This window comes from Pleurodeles waltl, chromosome 12, assembly GCF_031143425.1.
Source record: "Pleurodeles waltl isolate 20211129_DDA chromosome 12, aPleWal1.hap1.20221129, whole genome shotgun sequence".
NCBI classification, from domain to species: Eukaryota; Metazoa; Chordata; class Amphibia; order Caudata; family Salamandridae; genus Pleurodeles; species Pleurodeles waltl.
In genome coordinates this window covers 472386133-472408885 of record NC_090451.1, presented here as the reverse complement: position 1 = coordinate 472408885, position 22753 = coordinate 472386133, and positions in this window count along the sequence as shown.

Below are 22753 nucleotides of genomic sequence, written 5' to 3'. Positions count from 1 at the left end.
AACTACGTCCAAAAGTATGCAAGAATAAAGGGTACTACTGTCATAAAGAAGCTTTATTTCTACCTTCCAGGAAAGTGCAAGAAAAGGGACTCCAAATGTGTCACGACTCCCCTGTAGCCAGTCACCGTGGTATCAAAGCCACGCAGGCATTGTTCCTCCGCTCCTTTTGGTGGCCAACACTGAAGCAAGATGCTAAATGTTACGTGGAATCTTGTCCCATTTGCACCAAAGCAAAAGTACCCCATACAAGGCCTGCAGGACTACTTCAACCATTACCGGTTCCACCAGCCCCCTTGTATACAATATCAACTGATTTTATGTGTTCTTTACCACCCTCAGCGGGAAACCGAGTTATAATGGTGACAGTAGATTTGTTTACAAAAATGGCTCATTTTACTGCCTTGAAGAAGTTACTTACGTCTCAAGAATTGAGCCAGATCTTCATCCAAGAAATCTTTTGTCTCCATGGCCTCTCTCAAGTTATTGTGTCAGATCGGGGTCCTCAATAAAATATCATAGTTTTGGAAGCACTTCTGTAAGGTCTTAAATATTGATGTAGCCTTATCTTCTGGATTTCATCCTCAAACCAATGGGCAGACAGAACATCTGAGTCAAGGACTTGAGCAATATCTCCGCTGTTTTTGTAATTCCACTCAGAGAGACTGGAGCACATACTTACCCATTGCTGAGTTTTCTTACAACAATACCATACATACATAGTGCCTCTAAAGTCACTCCTTTTTTCTGCTCATATGGATTTCATCCCACATCTTTTCCTGCCACTCCTAAGTCCTCTTCTACACTTCCTGCAATAACGTCTTTTTCCCAAAGATTACATAGAATTCAACATCTTATTCGGTCTAATCTCTTGCTTACTAAAAGACACATGAAAAGAATGCCAGATAAGAAACAATGGGCCAGAAGTATGAAAGGTTTTTGCACTCGCAAACGGTGTGAATCGCAAAAATCGGCCTTTTGCGAGTGCAAAAACGTGGTTTGCGATGCATGAAAGGCATTCGCAGACCAAAAATAAGAAATCGCAAAAATTGCGTTTTTTGCGTTGCGACCTGGTTTTGCGAGTCGCATTTTGCGATTCAGTATTTCCAGTAGGAAATTGCGAGGCGCAAAATGCGATTCGCAAATTCCAAATCGCAAATAGATGCATCAAAAAATCGCAATTTGCGATTTTTCGCAGAATGGCGTTTTGCACATGCAAAATACCACTAAGTGAAACCAGGTGGTAACCAGGTGCAACCTATATAAAGAGGCCCAGAATGCCTCAGACTCTTTTCCACAATGGCTGCACTGTACGTCATGGCGAGGAGGATGAGAATCTTGGCAGGTTTGAGGAGAGGGAGGAGGAGACAGGAGTGCATTTTCAGAGTGCGCATTACACTTTTTGACCTGACAGAGGAGGAAATATTTGAGAGGTATAGGTTGAACTCAGCCATGATACTTGATCTGATAGCTGAGCTACAACCCATACTTTAGCGCAGAACACTAAGGACTCACAGCATACCCACCCATGTGCAGGTATTATGCTCCCTACACCTACTTGCCTCAGGGAGCTATCAAGGGGTCATAGCAGCAGCTGGAGGGGTTTCACAGAGTACCCTCTCCAGATTTTTCAATTCATTTATCAACTCCATGCTAAGCAAACTCCAACAGTACATCAGATTCCCCCACACCCCACAGGAAATACAGCAGACAAAAATAGAGTTTTACCAGATAGCACCGTTCCCCCACGTCCTAGGAGCCATAGGTGGCACACATGTGGCAATCTTTCCACCATCAGCCACAGAGTATGTGTACTGAAACCGTAAATACCATCATTCCATATGTTAATATGCAATGCCTCCTATATCATAACTGATCTCGTGGCCAGGTACCCAGGGAGCACACATGATTCGTACATCTTTCGCCACAGCGGCATTCACACAAGACTGCTAGCTGGGGAGTTTGGTGAAGGATATCCACTAGGTAATGTCACTCTGTACACTGGTGCATAGATGGCGAACCCATGTCAGATGGCTCAGTTACTCATCACACCTTCTGTCCCTTCCAGGAGACAGTGCCTATACAGTGTGCTCCTACATGATGACACCCTACCTCAATCCCACAACACCAGCAGAACGGAGATACAATGCCGCACACAGGGCAACCGGCAACGTGGTGGAGCGCACATTTGGACTGCTGAAGAGTCGCTTCCGTTGCCTCCACAAAAGTGGAGGGGCACTACAGTACAGTCCAGAGACCACATGTAGAATAGTGGCTACTTGTGCAATCTTGCACAATATAGCTACAACCAGGGGCATACCCATAGAAATCAGTGACACTGAATCAGATGAGGATGACGATCCCATAACACCTCTACAGCCAGCAGACAGGACCAGTGCAGCAGAGGGAAGGCAAAGGCGTGCCGACATCACACACAACCATTTCAGACGTGAGTATGAATGACAAAAATCCACTGACAACTGTACCTGTAGTGATATAAATTTATTACCTTACGTCAGGTAATAAATGATTGATAAATAAAAGAAACAGGTGATGTTAGAAACGCAAATTAACTAATGAACAGTCACGCACTATTCCCTCATAGTGGCAACAGCAGTGTAATGGCGGCAAGAGTCACTTTCTCCTCCCCGCACACCACTCGGGTGCCCCGTTAAGTCACTGGCACCTTGATTGTCACCTTCAGTGGCAGTGCTGCGCCTGGCACTGCGCCGTCTGGTGTCTGCTGCTGGTACGGCAACACTACTGAGGCTTGAACTGTCCTCAGTGTCCCCCAAGGCTACCTCACTGGGACTGGCAGATCTCTGTCCCATTACATGTTCAATCACATTTGTGATGTGCACAAGTCCCTGGACAACGTCCCTGCTGCTATGTGCAGCCTCCACTTGTGCCACCACTGCGCGGCGGGTGATTAGTGCAGTGAATTCGCCATCCTGTTGGAGGACCTGCAGTAGCTGCCAAACATTGTCCGGAATCTGTGTTCCTGTGTGCGCCGGCTAACCCTTTCATGGCGCAGCTCCTGGCAGAGGTCACGGACAGCACTAGTTAGGTCCCTGGTGTCCTCAGAAGCCTGCACCTGTCCCTCATGCAGCTGTGAAATATTGCTATTTAGTGTGTCCAGTTGCCGATACAGGCCATCATGTGTTGGTTGTGCACTCGCAGGTTCCGGTCCATACTGAGGATCCGCTTGTTTTGCAGGTTCTGCTGCAACATAGCAGCCTCAAGGCCCCCGAATAAGGACAGACCCTCACCTGCCTCATGATGTTGCTGCTGGGACGCTTCTGTTGCCTCCACAAAAGTGGAGGGCCACTACAGTACAGTCCAGAGACCACATGTAGAATAGTGGCTACTTGTGCAATCTTGCACAATATAGCTACAACCAGGGGCATACCCATAGAAATCAGTGACACTGAATCAGATGAGGATGACGATCCCATACCACCTCTACAGCCAGCAGACAGGACCAGTGCAGCAGAGGGAAGGCAAAGGTGTGCCGACATCATACACAACCATTTCAGACGTGAGTATGAATAACAAAAATCTACTTACAACTGTACCTGTAGTGATATAAATTTATTACCTTACGTCAGGTAATAAATGATTGATAAATAAAAGAAACAGGTGATGTTAGAAACACAAATTAACTAATGAACAGTCACGCACTATTCCCTCATAGTGGCAACAGCAATGTAATGGCGGCAAGAGTCACTTTCTCCTCCCACGCACACCACTCGGGTGCCCCGTTAAGTCACTGGCACCTTGATTGTCACCCTCAGTGGCAGTGCTGTGCCTGGCACTGCGCCGTCTGGTGTCTGCTGCTAGTACGGCAACACTACTGAGGCTTGAACTGTCCTCAGTGTCCCCCAAGGCTACCTCACTGGGACTGGCAGATCTCTGTCCCATTACATGTTCAATCACATTTGTGATGTGCACAAGTCCCTGGACAACGTCCCTGCTGCTATGTGCAGCCACCACTTGTGCCACCACTGCGCGGCGGGTGATTAGTGCAGGGAATTCGCCATCCTGTTGGAGGACCTGCAGTAGCTGCCAAACATTGTCCGGAATCTGTGTTCCTGTCTGCGCCGGCTAACCCTTTCATGGCGCAGCTCCTGGCAGAGGTCACGGACAGCACTAGTTAGGTCCCTGGTGTCCTCAGAAGCCTGCACCTGTCCCTCACGCAGCTGTGAAATATTGCTATTTAGTGTGTCCAGTTGCCGATGCAGGCCCATCATGTGTCGGTTGTGCACTCGCAGGTTCCGGTCCATTCTGAGGATCCGCTTGTTTTGCAGGCGCTGCTGCAACATAGCAGCCTCAAGGCCGCCGAATAAGGACAGACCCTCACCTGCCTCATGATGTTGCTGCTGGGACGCTTCTGTTTCCTCCACAAAAGTGGAGGGCCACTACAGTACAGTCCAGAGACCACATGTAAAATAGTGGCTACTTGTGCAATCTTGCACAATATAGCTACAACCAGGGGCATACCCATAGAAATCAGTGACACTGAATCAGATGAGGATGACGATCCCATACCACCTCTACAGCCAGCAGACAGGACCAGTGCAGCAGAGGGAAGGCAAAGGCGTGCCGACATCATACACAACCATTTCAGACGTGAGTATGAATGACAAAAATCCACTTACAACTGTACCTGTAGTGATATAAATTTATTACCTTACGTCAGGTAATAAATGATTGATAAATAAAAGAAACAGGTGATGTTAGAAACACAAATTAACTAATGAACAGTCACGCACTATTCCCTCATAGTGGCAACAGCAATGTAATGGCGGCAAGAGTCACTTTCTCCTCCCACGCACACCACTCGGGTGCCCCGTTAAGTCACTGGCACCTTGATTGTCACCTTCAGTGGCAGTGCTGCGCCTGGCACTGCGCCGTCTGGTGTCTGCTGCTGGTACGGCAACACTACTGAGGCTTGAACTGTCCTCAGTGTCCCCCAAGGCTACCTCACTGGGACTGGCAGATCTCTGTCCCATTACATGTTCAATCACATTTGTGATGTGCACAAGTCCCTGGACAACGTCCCTGCTGCTATGTGCAGCCTCCACTTGTGCCACCACTGCGCGGCGGGTGATTAGTGCAGGGAATTTGCCATCCTGTTGGAGGACCTGCAGTAGCTGCCAAACATTGTCCGGAATCTGTGTTTCTGTCTGCGCCGGCTAACCCTTTCATGGCGCAGCTCCTGGCAGAGGTTACGGACAGCACTAGTTAGGTCCATGGTGTCCTCAGAAGCCTGCACCTGTCCCTCATGCAGCTGTGAAATATTGCTATTTAGTGTGTCCAGTTGCCGATGCAGGCCCATCATGTGTCGGTTGTGCACTCGCAGGTTCCGGTCCAAACTGAGGATCCGCTTATTTTGCAGGCGCTGCTGCTGCAACATAGCAGCCTCAAGGCCCCCGAATAAGGACAGACCCTCACCTGCCTCATGATGTTGCTGCTGGGACTCTGTTGCAATCCTGCGTGGTGCTGGCTGACCCCTGCCCTCCAGAATCTGGCTGCGCCTGTCTGGTGCAGACGGTGTGCTTGGCCCTTCCAAGTGCTCATCCGAGTCGCCGCTGAAGTCTGGCAGTGGTAGTGCCCTAGGCCTGCTGCGGACAGTGGATATGTGGAGGGACCCACTGGTGTTGGTGTCCGAGGGCTGATGGGTGTCCGTCTCTCCTACACATGGACTGTGTGTGGCTGCTGGGCCTGGCCCACCTGCAACAACAATATGCAACATGTCAGTTCTGTATGTTACATTATCTGTCAGAAAATGGCAATAAAGGTACAGGTACTGCTCTACACAGTGTTGTGTGTGTTGTGTTACCTTGGGTGTCACTATACTTCATTACATTGTTATGCTACTGTCTGTACTAGTTTGTGGACTGCCACTCCCATAATGCATTGTTGTGCTGCTTCTATGATGTGGACTGGAATACTTCACACACTGCTTCACATTACTTGCTAATTCCTAAGGGGCTTTTGTGCATACACATATTGGGTTCACAAACAACAGTGCACTTACCTTGGCTGGTACTCGGTGTGCCGGAGGTAACGATGCCAGGGACCCCAGTCAAAGCTTCAGGGAGGAGTGTGGATTCCACCAGGTCCTCCAATGGTGTAGATGGTGTTTCGGTTGGTGGTCAACCACCTGTACCCCTAGCCTCTGCAAGTCTCCTTGCCACCCTCTCCTTTGCACAGGAGCGCAGGTCATACCACCTTTTTTTAATTTCCTCTATGGAACGCTGTGCCACTCCAATGGCGCAGATTTTTGATTGAATGTCCAGCCATAATATTCTTTTTTCGCTCTCAGGAACCTGGAGTGAAGATTTCCTGAACAGGCGGTAGTGGCTCCTCACCACCTCTTCAGTCAGGACCTCATGCTCCTGTTCACTAAATTTAAGCTTGTGCTTCCTTTCTGCCTTCTCCTGTGATGGTCCTGGGGTCTCCATCCTGGCTCAGGAGTTTCTGCTCCTGCTGAGTGCTGCTGTGTGTGGCTGGGCTGCTCTCTCTTAGGATGCTGGTTTGGATGTGGCACCTGAAACTGTCTGGGATGACTCATTTCCTGCTGGTGATGTCATCAGGCTCCTCCAGGAGTGCATTCTCGAACTTTCTCGCAATTTGCGATTTTTTACCAAATCGCAAAAAAATTGCAAATTGCGAGAATGCAAATTGTGATTCAGTAAATTGGCCTGGCAAACCACAAATAGCGATTTTTAAGAAATCGCTAATTCCGAATCGCAATTTTGATACATGGCCAATTGTGACTCGGAAATAGCGATTGCTTAAAAATCGCTATTTGCGATTCGTAAGCTCATGTTTTCATACATATGGACCAATGTGAGGCTCCATCTTATCAAGTCCAAGATAAAGTCTGGCTTTCTTCCAGATTTTTGCCTATATGTCTTTCTCAAACTAAGATTAAACCTCGGTATTATGGACCTTTTTGCATACTTCAGAAAATTAATTCTGTATCTTTCCGTCTCCGTTTACCTAGAACATGGAATATCCATCCAGTTTTTCATGTCTCTCAATTGAAACCCTATACACCTGACCCTTTTCTTAGACAATCTACATGTCCTCCCACTTTGTTGGTGATGACGAATCCGAATATGAAGTGCAAGAAATATGTGACTCTCACATATTCCGGAACCATCTCCAATATCTCATTCATTGGAAAGGCTATCCTCTCAGTGAATGTTCTTGGGAAGATGATTCTGTTTACGCCCGACTTTTGATCCGTTGTTTTTTTTTTGTCTATATCCGCACAAACCTGGGGCTCCGGGGGGGGAGACCTACTGTCGCGCTGCGGAGGACCGCGGTGCGAGCCGAGCATTCTGCTCGGGGCGCAGCCGCAATCCATGGCGGCAGGGGCGTGCCACGCCCCTGCTCTACTCAATTTTTTTCTAGGCCTAAAATTGGCCATGGGCCCTTGGCGAGTTGTGGGTGCGGCACGCCCTCACTATTTTCCTGGACAACTCCCCTCACACCCCTCAATTACCTCATGAGCATATCCTTTTTTTCTTCCTTTTTTCTTTTTCTTTCTTTCTTCCTGTATTTATGCACTTCTCCAACTATTATGTTCTTTCTTCTTCTCAGCATGACTTCTTTCCCCCTGCATGCCTTAAGAACCTTTTTCAACATGGTGTCTTTTTTCTATATGTTCCTATATTTTGTTCCCAATCCAATATGGTAACTTTCTACTTCCTGTTGGTCATTTCCTGTTCTTGGGTATATAAGGTCAGTGATCCTTGTTCTCCTTGCTCTGCAACACTTCCTTTGGTGGTGATCTTCGCTCCTATTACATTTTTCGCCAGTAATGTTTTTCCTCACTTGCTCCAGCTCTTTTCAGTATTATTTTCCTGTTGGAAAGACCTACCATTTTGCTTCTTTTTTGTTCTAGGGAGTTCCTACTTAGCGGTTTTTCCCTTTTGGGATTTTTTCTTCTGGGACTCCTTCTGGAGGGCATGGACTGCTTTTGGCGTTCCTCTGTCGGCAGCACCGTGGCTACCAGAAAGGGCCGCCCCAACCTGGGTCAAGGCATAACCTGCAAAAATCAAGACCTGTATGCAGTTCCAGTGGGCCAAAGACATAAACAACGAGTAGCCCGTGACATCCTATGTGTCAGTGGCTGTATAAATGTTTGGTGAGTGTAGCAGTGTCTCCATCAGTGTGTGTATGGGTGTGTCAATGCCTGCAATAATGTTTGGCTGGTTGTATCACTGTCTGCATCACTATGTGGCTGGGTGTGTCAGTAGCTGTATTAGTGTTTTGTTGGTGTGTCAGTAGCTGTGTCAGTGTGCACCTGGGAGCATCAGTACCTCAATCAATATGTGCATTGATGTCTCAGTAGCTTCATTAGTGTTTGGCTGGGTGTATCAGTGACAGTATCAGGGTGTGCCTGGTTGTGGCAATGGGTGTATCACACTGTGTCTGGGTGTGTCACTGGCTGCATTAGAGTATACATGTATGTCAGTAGCTATATTTATGTTTCGGTTAGTGTATCAGTGTGTTCATGGGTGCCTGAGTCCCACTATAAGTGTTTGGCTGAGTGTGTCAGGGGTACATCAGTGTGAGCATGGGTGTATCAGTGACCTCATTAGTGTTTAGGTGGGTGTATTACATTGTGTGTCTCAGTGTGTACTTGGGTGTGTACGTTGATGTGTTTGGCTGAGTATGTCAGTGACTACATCAGTATGTGCCTGAGTGTGTCAATCAATGCATTTGTGTTTGGCTTGGCTGTCATTGGCTGCATCAGTGTATGTCTGGGTATGTCACCAGCTATGGAAGTGTGTGCCTGGATGTAGCAGTACCTGCATCAGTGTGTCTCTGAGGGTCTCACTGGCTGAATTAGTGTGTGCCTGGGTGTGTCAGTATTTACATCCGTATGTGTCTGGGTGTGTCAGTGCCTGCATGGGTGTGGCAGTGACTGTATTAGTGTCAATGAGTATGTTAGTGAATGTATACATGACATTATAGGTGTAAGTTTAGTTTTCTTAGACTCTTTCTTATTGTGTCTGTTACTGTCTAGCTATATCACTTTTGAGTTCATAAGTGCTATTCTGAAACTATAACTGGACATATGAGAGCAGCAGTTATACAGTGTGTAACATGCACTGGAAGGCTGTCACCTAATTTTATAGATACATTTTGGACTTGATGTATGGGTAAGTGACAAAGAATATCAGTACTTTAGTACATATGTAAGTATCTCGATGAATGCCTCTGTGCCTATGTCACAGAATTGATAAGTAACTATATCAGTGTATGACTGTCTGTCTTACTGAGTCAATAGTCCTCTAAATAGATAGACTACAATTGTAAGGGGCCTTTTGGTTTTAAGCCCTTTGCACACATTTCACTTTGTACCCTGTTCAAGGCTGTTATGTTCGGTACTTGATATTCTAACTCCTACTGACACTCCAGGAGCTCAAACGTCAGTCCCCAAATCCTAGACACGTTAGGGTGTCAGACCGGTTCTCACAGCACTGCAGGATTAAAATACCACACAGGCCTCAGGGGGCATTCTTTTCATGACCATGCTGCAATTCACATCATTCTACGGACAGCTTTGCTGATCCTGGTGCTGGATCTTCAGCTAGTCAAGAGTATTGCCATCCAGACAACAGACATATCTTCGCTAATCACTTCAGATATGGGGTTGGTGTCCCTTCCTTAGACTGGGATAAGCAGAAGGGTTACCACCACTATGAACTCCAACTTTAGACATAGGGTATAGGTAGGGATCTTTAGGCTTTTAGGATCATACAAAGATGGTGGGGTTGTTTATCTCCTTCACACTAATTGTAATGATGATCAGTATTTTATGTTCCATCTGACTCATTATATCAGCTAGTGTGTTTTATAACAGAAAGCATTTGCTTCAATAAATGCATTGAAATCCATGTTGCATCTCTTGTTCTTCCTTGGCATGTGTGAGTCTTTAAGTAGCTGAGCGAAAGGGTTATGATCTTTTCACCACAACTTCCTAGAGGAGTCAGTGTCAGGTTTAAGTTACCACAAATCACATTTCCATTTTAGGGCAGAGTGAGGCACTGCGGGCTAGACAGGAATCAGGCTGACACCTTCAAGATGGTGTGGGACTGACTCAGTCACCCAGACTCAATGGTGCTGCTGCCCTAAAACATGCAGTCTTATTACCAAAACAGGAACCGCATGATATGGCGCTACTGATGTTGGTCAGGTACAAATTTAAAATGTAACCGATCTCCTGAGTGACTATCAATTGCATGCCAAAATTACCTTAATCACCTTTATAGGGAGATGACCGTGGTATTAAGAAAATACTCCTCAGATAAATAGGTAGGACACATGCTAGTCCTGCAGGTTGTTCAAGCTTGTACCTTAAAAGAATACCCGTTTTGATGTTTCTATCTCTGAATTTACTGTTTTAAAAATGGCACAAGCACAATGGGTGGTGATTCCAGTAAACATGAGACCACCTCACTCATTTACTTGCTAATGGGCTTGCTAATGGGGGTGGAAATTTGACGTTTGTGGAAGAGGCACATGATGCATATAGAAAAGAAACTTTCTATTCATGGGTCGCCTTTCCTGCAGCAGATGCAAATTCAAACATGTTATATACATATAATTTAGCAAACCCACCTGCACAATGCAGAACATATGCATATCTAGAAATACCACTTACATATCATTAACACCATAGTTAGTTTCAAGGCGCCCTTCCGCAAGCTATTGAAAATGTAACACTAGGTCCCTTAAATAATGAGGGGCCACATAGCCAAAATTGGCTACATATACACCATTTCTCAACATATAATATTTACCAGAAGCAGATCCACACCCATTATATAATAATTTAGTTAGGATTTACAGATATCTAATACAATTCATGATGCAGACTCTAAATACCACCCCAGTGAGGGCTGCAAAAGCTGCTCCACGATTCGCTGTACCTGGGAAAAACCCAACAACGCAGTGAAATTCCGTTTTAGATAGCACAAAACAAAATCAGCTGGAAGAAGTGTTTCCCCATTCAGGACTCCAAAATAAACACAGAATTCTCACAATTTGCTTGCATTTAGAATGGTTCCCTCCATAGTTAACTGCCACTTGGGGCAAAGTATTTGCTGCATTTTATAATACCAAGCATGGTAAACCAACAATTGCAAATCTTCCAGAAGTGCTAAAACAAATAAAAAAATGAACAAGGGGAGCCCCTGCCCTGGATTTGGGGATGGAGTTAATGAGCAATTTTGCTGCAGTCTCCTCAATTATTCTAAGCAATATTCTCCAAGATGTTCCACAAATAGACCAGGAAAGTGAACTGTCAAAGGTTATTGCTGAGCCTCATACTAGTATAGGTCGAGATGGTTTGGGGCCCAGACCAACTAAGCCACCGCTTCAAGGTAATTCAGGTAAGGATAATACCAAGCAAGTACAGGAGGGTTCTAAAAAACATTGGGATTAACAAAAACAATATACAGATATAATAAAACTGAGGAGAATGTCCACATTCAGAGACCTCAGAGAAACAATAAAATATTAGAAATCATGATAATTTGAAACCTGACAGATATCAGTATACTGATACACACCCTTCTCCACCTTTCAGGATTCATCTGATAAATCGACCAAGAGAGGTGGGCGGTCAGAGCACTGAAAGCAGTATGTGAAACTGAAAATGGATTCACAACGCTCCTCAGACGTTGTTGGAAAGTGGATTACTGGTAAGGGCAGGTACGTACCTACACTTAGCAACAGGCCGCTTAGGTCCAGTTAGGTCTCAATAAATTAAACTCAGGTCATCCCTTGGTATCTTGACAAAGAGCGACCAGGCAAGGCATTGGAGGCAAGTGTGTAAATCATTTTAAAAAACTCAAAACTTTAAATAAGTAAAACACAAAATACACTAAAACACTAAAAATCCAACACCAATTTATAAAAACAGATTATATTTTTATCTTTAAAATGACACCAAAATTATTAAAATCAGATAAGAAGAACCGGGGATGTGAATTTGTAAAGAATAAATGTTTTCTAGTGCATAGAAGCAACTAGCGCTCAAAGGGTTAAAAAAGGTCACACTGGAAAGGGGCAGAGTCCAGAGTTCAGGCCACCCATGAGGTAACACTGTTACACTTACTTTCAGAAGTGTTTCTTGATTCAGGAAAGTGGTCCACAACACCAGCCAAAGGTTCAGAGGCTCTGGTTTGCCTCTTGGGGGCTGGGACTACAACTCCCACAATGCACCTCTTCAACTTATGGAGTTGCTCCAAACGTCTGCAAACTTTTGGATCTTCTTCCAGGGGTCGTTTTTGGGTCCTGAAGTGTCTACAACTTGATCCAAGGTTCCAGAAGCAGCCCTGAGTTGTTGCTTGGGTGTTGGGACTAAAATTCCCAGAATGCACCTGGTCAGAATCCACAAATGGCCACTGGACGTTGGTCAGCTGGGCTCTGCTTGCAGGACATGATGCAGGGGACTCTGGGCAGCTCCTTGGTACCTGTAGCAAACAGGGACTCCCTTCTTGCCTAAGGGGTTGCTCCCCTTGAGTGAAATTGAAGCAAAAAAAAAAATCCCCGGGGGCCAAGTGGTTTCTGCCCCCCCTTGCGGGCGGGTCAGCCTAATAAAAATAGACTGATCTGCCCCCAAAGGGGGCATAAATGGCCCAAAATAAATTCCCCCCCCGGGGAACGACCCTTGCCTAAGAGGTCATGCCCCTTACGTGAAATTGAAGCAAACAATTAAAGATCCCTGGTGTCTAGTGGCTTCTGCTCCCCTTGGGGGCAGATTGGCCTAATAAAATAGGCTGATCTGTCCCCAAGTGGGGCAGAAATGGCCCAAATACTATTTGCCCCCCAGGGGAGCCACCCTTGCCTAAGAGGTCACTCCCCTCCACTAAAAAAGAAAAAGATCCATTGCGCCTAGAGGCTTCTGCCCCCGGGGGCAGAAATGGCCTAATAACATTAGACCAAAAAGGCCTTGAATTTTTTTTCCCCCATAGGAAGCCACCCTTGCCCAAGTGGTCGCTCCCCTTATGTCAATTACCCTTCACGAAAAAATCCCTGGTGTCTAGTGGCCTAAAATACATTTGCGCCCCCCGCCCGGTGAGCGACCCTTGCCTAAGGGGTTGCTCCCATTGCGTGAAATTTGCCTTAAAAAAAAAAAAAAAAAACTCCCTGGTGTCTACGATTTTCTGCCCACCCCTGGGGGCTGATTAGCCTCATAAAAATAGGCCGATCCGCCCCCAAGGGGGGGGCAGAAATGGCCTAAATATAATTTGCCACCTAGGGGAGAGACCCTTGCCTAATGGGTCACTTCCCACCTCTAAACAACGAAAAAACAAATCATCCCTGGCACCTAGAGGTTTCAATCCCCGGGGGCAGATCGGCCTAATAACAGTAGAACGAAAAGGCCTTGAAAAAATGTGCCCCCCTGGGGAGCAACCCATGCCCAAGTGGTCGCTCCCCTTATGTCAATTTCCCTTTACAAAAAAATCCCTGGTGTCTAGTGGGCATTTCAGCAGCCAAATCGCTTCACGATCTGGCTGCTGAAATTCTCTGAGAGACTTCAAAGGGAAGGAAATTCCTTTCCTTCACTTTGAAGCCTCTCAAGCCCCCATCACATGATCGGAAGAGAAATGCTTTGCTTTTCTCTTCCGATCATGCTGGAAGCTGAGCTTCCAGGGCGATGGGAGGTGGCCTCTGATGAGGTCAGCGCACGATTGCGCGCTGACATCATCAGACGTCACTGGGGTGGGTCGGTGGGGGGTCGGGTGGAAGGGGAAGGGCTTCCCCTTCCTTCCCTGTCTTGGGGGTAGGGAGGGAAGCCCACAGAGCACTGTGCCAGTGAACATAACAATTACGTCCCCGGCACAGAACAGGTTAAGCAGCAGAAGACAGGCAAAGTCATTTTAGTGGTGAATTCCAAGTGTACAACTGGTGCAGTCCTTCAGAATGCAGTGTCCAGGTGCAGGTCAGGGGTCCAGCAGGGCAGACCTCCTTCTACTTTCTCTTGTTCCTTAAAGTGATCTAGTAGGGATCTCTTAGGGATCTGAGATGTGGGTGCAGCTCTGCATATTTATCCTTGCTCCTGGGATAAAAACAGGGGCATCCTGGCTCTCCAATCAGATGCAGGGTCCTTCACCCTGTGATGACCACTTCCTGGAAAGTGTGGCAAAAATTAATCCCAGGGAGCAACATTCTTCAAAAACCCATCATGGCTAAAACTGATTTTTGGAGGTTACATCTGGCTGAGCCCACCCACTGGTGTGGCTAAAAATCTTAAACACACCCCTCTCCTGCCCTCTCCCAATCTAATCAAGAGAGCACCTAATTGTCTGGGGTTGCAGGATGTGAGAGAGGTGCTGGGTTGCTCCAAATGTCCTTACCTGTCTTTAAAGACCAGTTTGGCAGCCCTCTCCCTTCCTGCTTCCCCATCTGCTAAGGCAGTTCTCCTACCCCAGGCACCTTATTTGTGTTCAGCCCAGGCCACTTCACACCACATCAAGGCAGCCGGGCCAGGCTGCCAGAGGCTAGCCAATCAGAGAAGGGCACTACAGAGCTGAAGTTGGAAACTTTTCAGGTAGAGTTTAAAACTCTCTACCTGAACTAGCGATATTAGATCCAACAATTGTAACTAGTGGGCTTTATTATAACAATGAATTTGATACCAAACCCGAGGTATCTGACAGTTAAGGGGACTTTGTTATTTAAAATAAAGTCTCCCCATTTTAGCCTATGGAGGCCATTCACTACAGTTAGTGAAAAACAAATTTGACTATTTTACCTCACCAGGGCTTGATAAACAATTTTTATAAGGCCCCCGCTTATAGTTAGATGGCACCCAACCCTAAGGGCACCGAGGGCATACCTTAGGGGTGACGTATATGTAAAAATAAGGTAGTTTAAGACTTTGGAATTATTTTTAATTCCGAAGTTGCATTTGCATTTAACTTTAGTTTAAAAGCAGCCAGCAAGGCAGGCCTGCCTTTAAAATGTCACGGGGTACCTCAGCAGTGCACCTATGGGTGCACTACCTTTGCTGGGGTGCCTAACCCTGCATTCCCTACCATATACTAGGGACTTATAAGTAGGTTGACATAGCCAATTATAATTAGCCTAATTTGCATACTTATTTACACACAACACAGGCCTTGGAACTGGTTAGTAGTACCCAGGGCACCATCAGTGTCAGGAAAATACCAGCCAAACATGACAAAAGGGGGCAGAATGTTATGGGGCCTCTGCAATCAGCCCTGTTTTCTCACAGACATCACAGTAAAAAAGGAAGAAAAACTTACACAGCACAAATCTCAATTTGAAAAGAGTGAGGTTGAGGTACTTACATCTAAGTATGCCACCCGTATTGAGAACATTACTGAAGACAAGGGCAGTGACTCGGCTAAACAGTGCAGCAGAGGTCACAATAGTTTGCTGAAATCTTCAAGAGCTTCCGGAGGTGACAGCAACTAATGACTACCTAGAAGTCGAAACCCCAGATAGGCGCATCAACCCACTCATCAGGGTAAATAAATTAAAAATACAGATTGAGGGGGACATTAATTGTACAATTAAAATAATCTTTTGGGAAAGATTAACGCGAAGCTATCACATTCTAATGGCAGAAAAAAGACTGTCCACCAGAGCTTGTTGGTAAGCTCCCACAAGGGGAAGATGTCATTTTGCCTTCTTTCTCACTCCTTGTTCCTGATCCAATAAAAGAATCCTGTGCCGCAGATTGGGCTCTGGTACAGGCTGCAGCGTTGTACAGCAGCCATGTGGGATTGGGATAGGGACTCTCCTTATCATATCATACCTATAAGGACCAATCCATAAATAAAACCTCAATATCCAATAAAACATGAGGCAAAAAAGACTCAGTGAGGGAAATTCTCTCACAATTCAGTACCAGGGATTAATGCACCCCTATGTATTTTGTATGAATAACCCTTTGATTCACATAGCACAGCACTTAAGAACAATATAGTGTGCAAAAAATACAAAACGACTGTTAGACCTGACAGCCTTAGGGTGGTCCTCCCCCAACATTTTACCTGCCTCCCTCTACTTTTCTGACACTGTTTTTGCTGGTTTAAGACTCTGTGCACTTTTCCACTGCTAACCAGTGCTAAAGTGCATATGCTCTCTCCCTTAAACATGGTAACATTGGTTCATACCCAATTGGCATATTTGATTTACTTGTAAGTCCCTACTAAAGTGCACTACATGTGCCCAGGGCAAGTAGATTGAATGCTACTATTGGGCCCACAGCACTGGCTTTGCCATCAACATAAGTAGCCCCTTAACCATGTCTCAGGCCTGCCATTGCAAGGCCTGTGTGCGCAGTTTCACTGCCATTCAACTTGTCATTTAAAAGTACTTGCCAAGCCTTACACTCTCCTATTTCTACATATGTCACCCCTAAGGTAGACCCTAGGTAACCCATAGGCCAGGGAGCAATATAGGTAAAAATCAGAACATATACATGTGTGTTTTATATGTCCTGGTAGTGGAAAACTCCTAAATTAGTTTTCCTTTACTGTGAGGCCTGCTCCTTTCATAGGACAGCATTAGGGCTACCCTCATATACTTTTTGAGTGGTACATTCTTATCAGAAAGGGGTAACCAGGTCATATTTAGTATGGCCAGAATGGTAATAGAAAATCCTGCTTAGTGGTGAGGTTGGATTTTATATTACTATTATAGAAATGCCACTTTTAGAAAGTGAGCATTTCTCCACACTTAAAATGCATTTGTGCCTTACAGCCTGTCTCCAATCAATGTCTGGGTTGGGCTGATTGAAAGCTTGCTTGTGCATTTCACCCAGACAACCACAAACATAAGATACTCAGTCACACTTGCACTCATCTGCATACTGAATGGGTCTTCCTGTGCTGGAAGGTTGGAGGGTCTGACACATTTCAAAGGCTAGTGGTCGGCCCTCATACAATGGACTGCCAAGCCCCCTACTGGGACCCTGGCAGAAGGACCTGTATTGAAAGGGGACCTTGTCCACTTCAAAACCACTCTTTGAAGTCTCCCCCACTTCAAAGGCATTTTTGGGTATATAAACTGGGTCTCTGACCCACCAAATTAGACACTTCTGGACCTGAATCTGCAACCTGTCAAGAATATCTGCCTGGCTGTCCAAATAACTAATCTGGAGTGCTTTGCTAGGAAGGACTGCTGCCCTGCTGTTGCCCTGCTGCCTTGCTGCCCTCTGACTTTGCTGAGAAGTGCTCTCGAAGGGCTTGGATTGAGCTTGCCTCCTGTTTTATGTAGTCTCGGGGCCACAAAGACTTCACCTCTTGAGTAAACGCCTTGTGCGCCAAAAATCAACCCACAGCTTGCCGGGAACGTGCACAGCCTGCCTTGTGATGAGAAAATTGACGCACAGCCAAACCAGAACAATGCAGCCTGACTTACTGAGTGAAGAATCGACGCAGCGCCTGCCATGCGTCAGAAAATTTGACGCATCACCTACTGGATTGATACAGCGGCTGTGTCTTTTTCCTGCACACCCAGGATATCCACACATCGTCCCTGGGCATCGAAAAGATCCCCGCATCGCAATGAGGAACCAAGACAGCGCGCTGGACAACGACACAAGGCCCTTGCAGCATGGAAAGAAACAACGCATTGTCTGTCCCGCGTCAGAAAATCCAATGTACACCATATTTTTCCATGCATCTCCTCTTCTGAGGTCTCTGTGCGTGTTATTTTTGACACAAACCAGGTACTTTGTGAAACCAAGAGACAGGTTTTGATTTCTAGGAATTAAGGCCCTCATCATGACATTGTCTGTAAAAACCGATTGCCGCCACGCTGACGGCTGCCAACATAGCACCGCAGTGTTGAATATCCATTTGGCATATTACCACACACCAAACCGACAGAATACAGCCACATACACAAATCTGTCAGCCCAAAGGTCAATGGCAAACTTTGGTACCAACACCTATACGGTTATGCCAACGAAACAACGCCCACCACATTATGACCCACAAATCACCACGGCGGACATTCAACTGCAGTAAACCATTGGTGGTACATACGGCTGCGCTCAGAATGGACACCCAAATACTAAACTACACAACATTGGCCAATTCAAACAACACACATCTGACACTCATACACACACCACACCCATCCACTCACACCACTATAAAACACACATCCACATTACCCACAACCCTTTTTTAATACAAATCATTGCCTCCAGACAGACATCAAGACCACTGCGACAAATGCATCCCTCATGCACTCCATGACGCACACCCAATCACACTACCCAACACCCATACACTTACACATACCACACAACACCCATGTCCCCACAAAAGCATCCCCGTTTCACAGAAGAGGAGTTGAGGATAATAATGGAGGAAATAGTCAGGGTAGAGCCACAGCTCTTTGGAGCACAGGTACAGCAGGTATTCATTGCATGGAAGATGGAGCTATGGTGGAGAATCGTGGACAGTGTGAACGCGGTGGGACACATCCAAGAACAAGGGACAACATCAGGAAGAGGTGGAATGACCTACGGGAGAAGGTGCGTTCTGTGGCAGCAAGGCACCAGCTCGCCTTCCAGAGAACTGGTGGTGGACCACCCACCTCCCGCACAGCTCACAGCAAGGGAGGAGCAAGTCTTGGCATTACTGCATCCTGGGGGACTCGCTGGAGTAGCCGGAGGACTGGACACTGGTAAGTCAACATTTACTGCTTATCACCCCCATACCTGTGTGTCATTACACCTCCTCACCCTCACTCCCATCACTCCACTACATCCCACACACTGCACCTACAAATATGACTAATTCCAATGCCCAGCCCTGCATTCCATACCAATGCATGGACATCCCTCCTAGCCCTGCATGAACACCCATCACCTAAGAATGCACATCATAGAGGAACTAACTATCCCACAATACATCTCCAAACACAATCCAAGGAGCCACCACAAAAGCAACCATAGAGGGGAAGATAGGGATGTAAAACATGTCACAGGCATGAAGCATAATACATCACTTACATCCCCACAGGTATCCCAGCCAATCTCAGTGGAAAGGAGGTACCACGACTTTCCAGTCCCCCAACAGAAGATGCCCCTAGTGATGACAGTAAATCTGGACTCCAGGATCTGGATCAACAACCTGGCCCATCAGGGACCACTGGACAGTAGGTCACCCAAGCCCACTTCCAGTACACCACAGAGCCTCCCCCATCAGTTACCAACACCACAGCACCCACCCAGTGTACCCACAGCTCTGTCTCCAGGACATGTCAGCCAGCAGTGTGCCCACCTGTACAGGGACCCCATTCCACACCTCATGCCCAAGACAATCAGGGACCTGGGGTCAGTGACATTGGGCACACCTTTCAGGGGACAGGGGCACAGGGCAACAGGGACACTGGGAGGACCACCATGTGCCAGGTGGAGGAGAGGCCCAGGGGACCGACTCTCCAGGAGGCACTCACAAATGTCCTGGGGGCCTACCAACAATCCCAGGCCACGATGGGCCGGATCCTGATCAACATGCAGGAGAACAAGGGTCTGCTGAGGAACACCATCAGGAGATCAGGGAGTACATGCAGGCCCTCAACACCACCATGATCTCCATAGCAGGGGTGATGCCAGACATGGCCACCATCATGAGGGAATGGACTGCACAGCAGCGGGCCCCTACCACTAGCCAGTCTATTGACCAGCCCACAACATCCGCTGCAGCTAGTGGACAGCCACAGGACCCACAGGCTACCAGCCCTCCTCCCCCTGCAGAAGGTAAACCACCCCACAAATGTTCACTGCAAACCAGACAGAAGCCAGAGACACTTGCCAAGACCAAGTTCACCGCCAGGGAATTAGACTCTACTGATTGTCCCCCTTGTGTCCCACCCTGCCATCTTGTCCACTTTGAACTGCCATTGCCCTCTTTCCTAAGGCCCCTTGGACACTGGACCTGTCCTACAAACAGCCTGAAACAATAACCTGGATTTTCCTCCACCATCACCCTATTCATTGCACTTTACTCTCAATCTTATAGCACTACAATAAACACCCTTGAACACAATTTGAGTAACACAGTTTTATGTGGCTTAAATGTGCATTTGTGGGAACAGTAACATTGAGTGCAAATGATCTGAACACTGTGATAGCTAACAAATAATGACCTGGAACTGCCTGTAGTGATCACATCAGGACAATGTTGTCATATCACCAACACCTGGAAAATGAGAAGCCAGAGGTGACAGTAAGTTGAGATGCAAAGGAAGTGAATGCTATCATGCCACAGGCACACAGATAAATCAATAGTCAGAGTAATGGTTAGTTACATTGTCTCACCTGTTTGTCATTGGAAGTATTGTCGTATAACTGATGTTCTGTTGTCCTCATCCTCATCCTCTGCCTCCTCATCCTCACTGTCCTCAGGGTCCACTGCTGCCACAGGGCCATCATCAGTCCCCGCATCCTGCAGAAAAGGCACATGTGGTCTGAGGGCCAGGTTGCGTAACATGCAGCATGCCACTACTATATGGCAGACCATCTCGGGTAAGTAGGACAGGGATCGACCTGTCAGATGGAAGCACCTGAACCTGGCTTTCAGGAGGCCGATGGTCCGCTCGATTATTCTTCTGGTTCACCCATGTGCCTCATTATAATGGTCCTCAGCCCCTGTCCTGGCATTCCTCACAGGGGTCAGCAGCCACAATAGGTTTGGGTAGCCAGAGTCACCTGCAGGTATTCAGGGACAACATTTAGCCTTACACAATGCTATGGGAATAACATGTGAAGGCATACACTGACATCCAGTGGGTGGGGGATCTGGCTCACCTATTAGCCACACCCTGTGCCTCTGTAGTTGGACAGTCACATTTGGGGTGCTGCTATTCCTCAGGATGAAGGTGTCATGCACCGACACAGAATACTTGGCAGTGACATGGGAGATGTACTGGTCCGCCAGGCAAACCATTTGCACATTCAGTGAGTGGAAACTCTTACAATTCCTGAACACCTGTTCATTCTGGCAGGGGGGTAATAACGCAACATGTGTACCATCAGTCTCACCAATTATATTGGGGATATGGCCCATTGCATAGAATCCTACCTTGACAGTAGCCAAATCTTCTACCTGGGGGAAAGCAATGTAGCTGCACATGTGTTTCACCAGGGCAGACAAGACCCTTGCCAGCACAATAGACAGCATTGGCTGTGACATTCCAGCTGCCAAGCCCACTGTCACTTGGAAAGAACCAGTTGCCAGGAAATGAAGCACTGATAGCACTTGCACAAGAGGGGGGATCCCAGTGGGATGACGGATAGCTGATATCAGGTCAGGCTCCAATTGAGAACACAGGCCTGTGATTGTGGCCCTCTCCAGTCTATAAGTCAATATAATACGCCTGTCCTCCAGTGTAGCCTAGTCCACCACGTGTCTGTACAGGGGTTTTGTCTCTTCCTCCCATTCATCCACAGCAGTAGGTATCTAAGGGACACAATAGTGAGTAGGCTGTTACAATTTGAACAATCGAACCACAACCTCAGTGTACATGTTGCATTTATGTGATGAAGCAGTGGGAATGACAAGGTATGTGCAAATTTAGACAGTGAAGCCGTTAAGGTTAATCTGATAGTTGTCAAACACCATGACATGGTGACTGCCTGTCCTGTATGTAGGGACAGGTGGAAGTGAGGTAACTCCGCCGACGTGGGGTGGAAGGCAGTCTTGCACCGCCGTGCAATTCCTCATTGGATAATATGGGGCTCTATGGAGTACAGTGGCCAATGAGGATCTGCGCCGGCAGTGACGGTGTACACCGCTGCGGATGTGAACGCCATTTTCTATCTGATTCATCACTTGTTTCCTAACCTTAAACAGGAGAACTCCTACACTGCATGTGCTGCTGAGACCTGTGTCTGGAACCTACCAAGGCCCGTGTGACTGGGGAAAGTGCCCCTGTCTTCACTTCGGAGGAGTTGGAACGATTGGTATATGGGGTTCTACCCCAGTACAGACTGCTGTATGGGCCTCCAGACCAACAGGTGAGTACACTTTGGGCACAATGCATGTGTGAAGGATGCATGGAGATGTGTGTGCAAGCATAGTGTCATGGGGAGTGATGTCATGTGGTGGTGAACTTGGTGTGCGCGGCTCGATGTGTGTGCCAATGGTGAAGGAAATGAAATTGGTGGTCAAATGTGTGACAGACTGGATTGTATGTGTAATGGTGTCCTCCCGCCGTTTCACTTCTGCAGGTCATCACCCATCAAAAGAAGGGATTATGTCGGGCCATCACCAAGGATGTGCAGACCCTGGGGGTCTATGGCAGGCGGAACATCCTCTGTCGGAAACGATGGGAAGACCTGAGATGCTTGGCACGAAAGACCATGGAGGCCCAGGTGGGGATGGCCTCCCTTGCACTCCCCAGCACTGAGAAATGGGCATGGAGCCCTCTCCAGAAGCAGTGGGAAAGTCACCAACCTGAGAGACTGTGGCCTTGCACTCCTCAGCACAGAGAAATGGGCATGGAGCCCCCTCTAGACCAGTGGGCAAGTTCCCGAATTCGGTAGATGTGCCCCCCGCATCCCGTTGAGGTGCTTCTCCTCTTGCAAAATTATGCCCCTGCAGCGTTCTGTGCAGTTGATGTCAGGAGACAAGTTGGGCCTTGGAATGTACCCTGTGGCCATGTGGGCCCTTTGTACTTTGGACTGGGCACTGGCCCTTTGTGGATAGTTGCACATATCAGGTTCATGTGG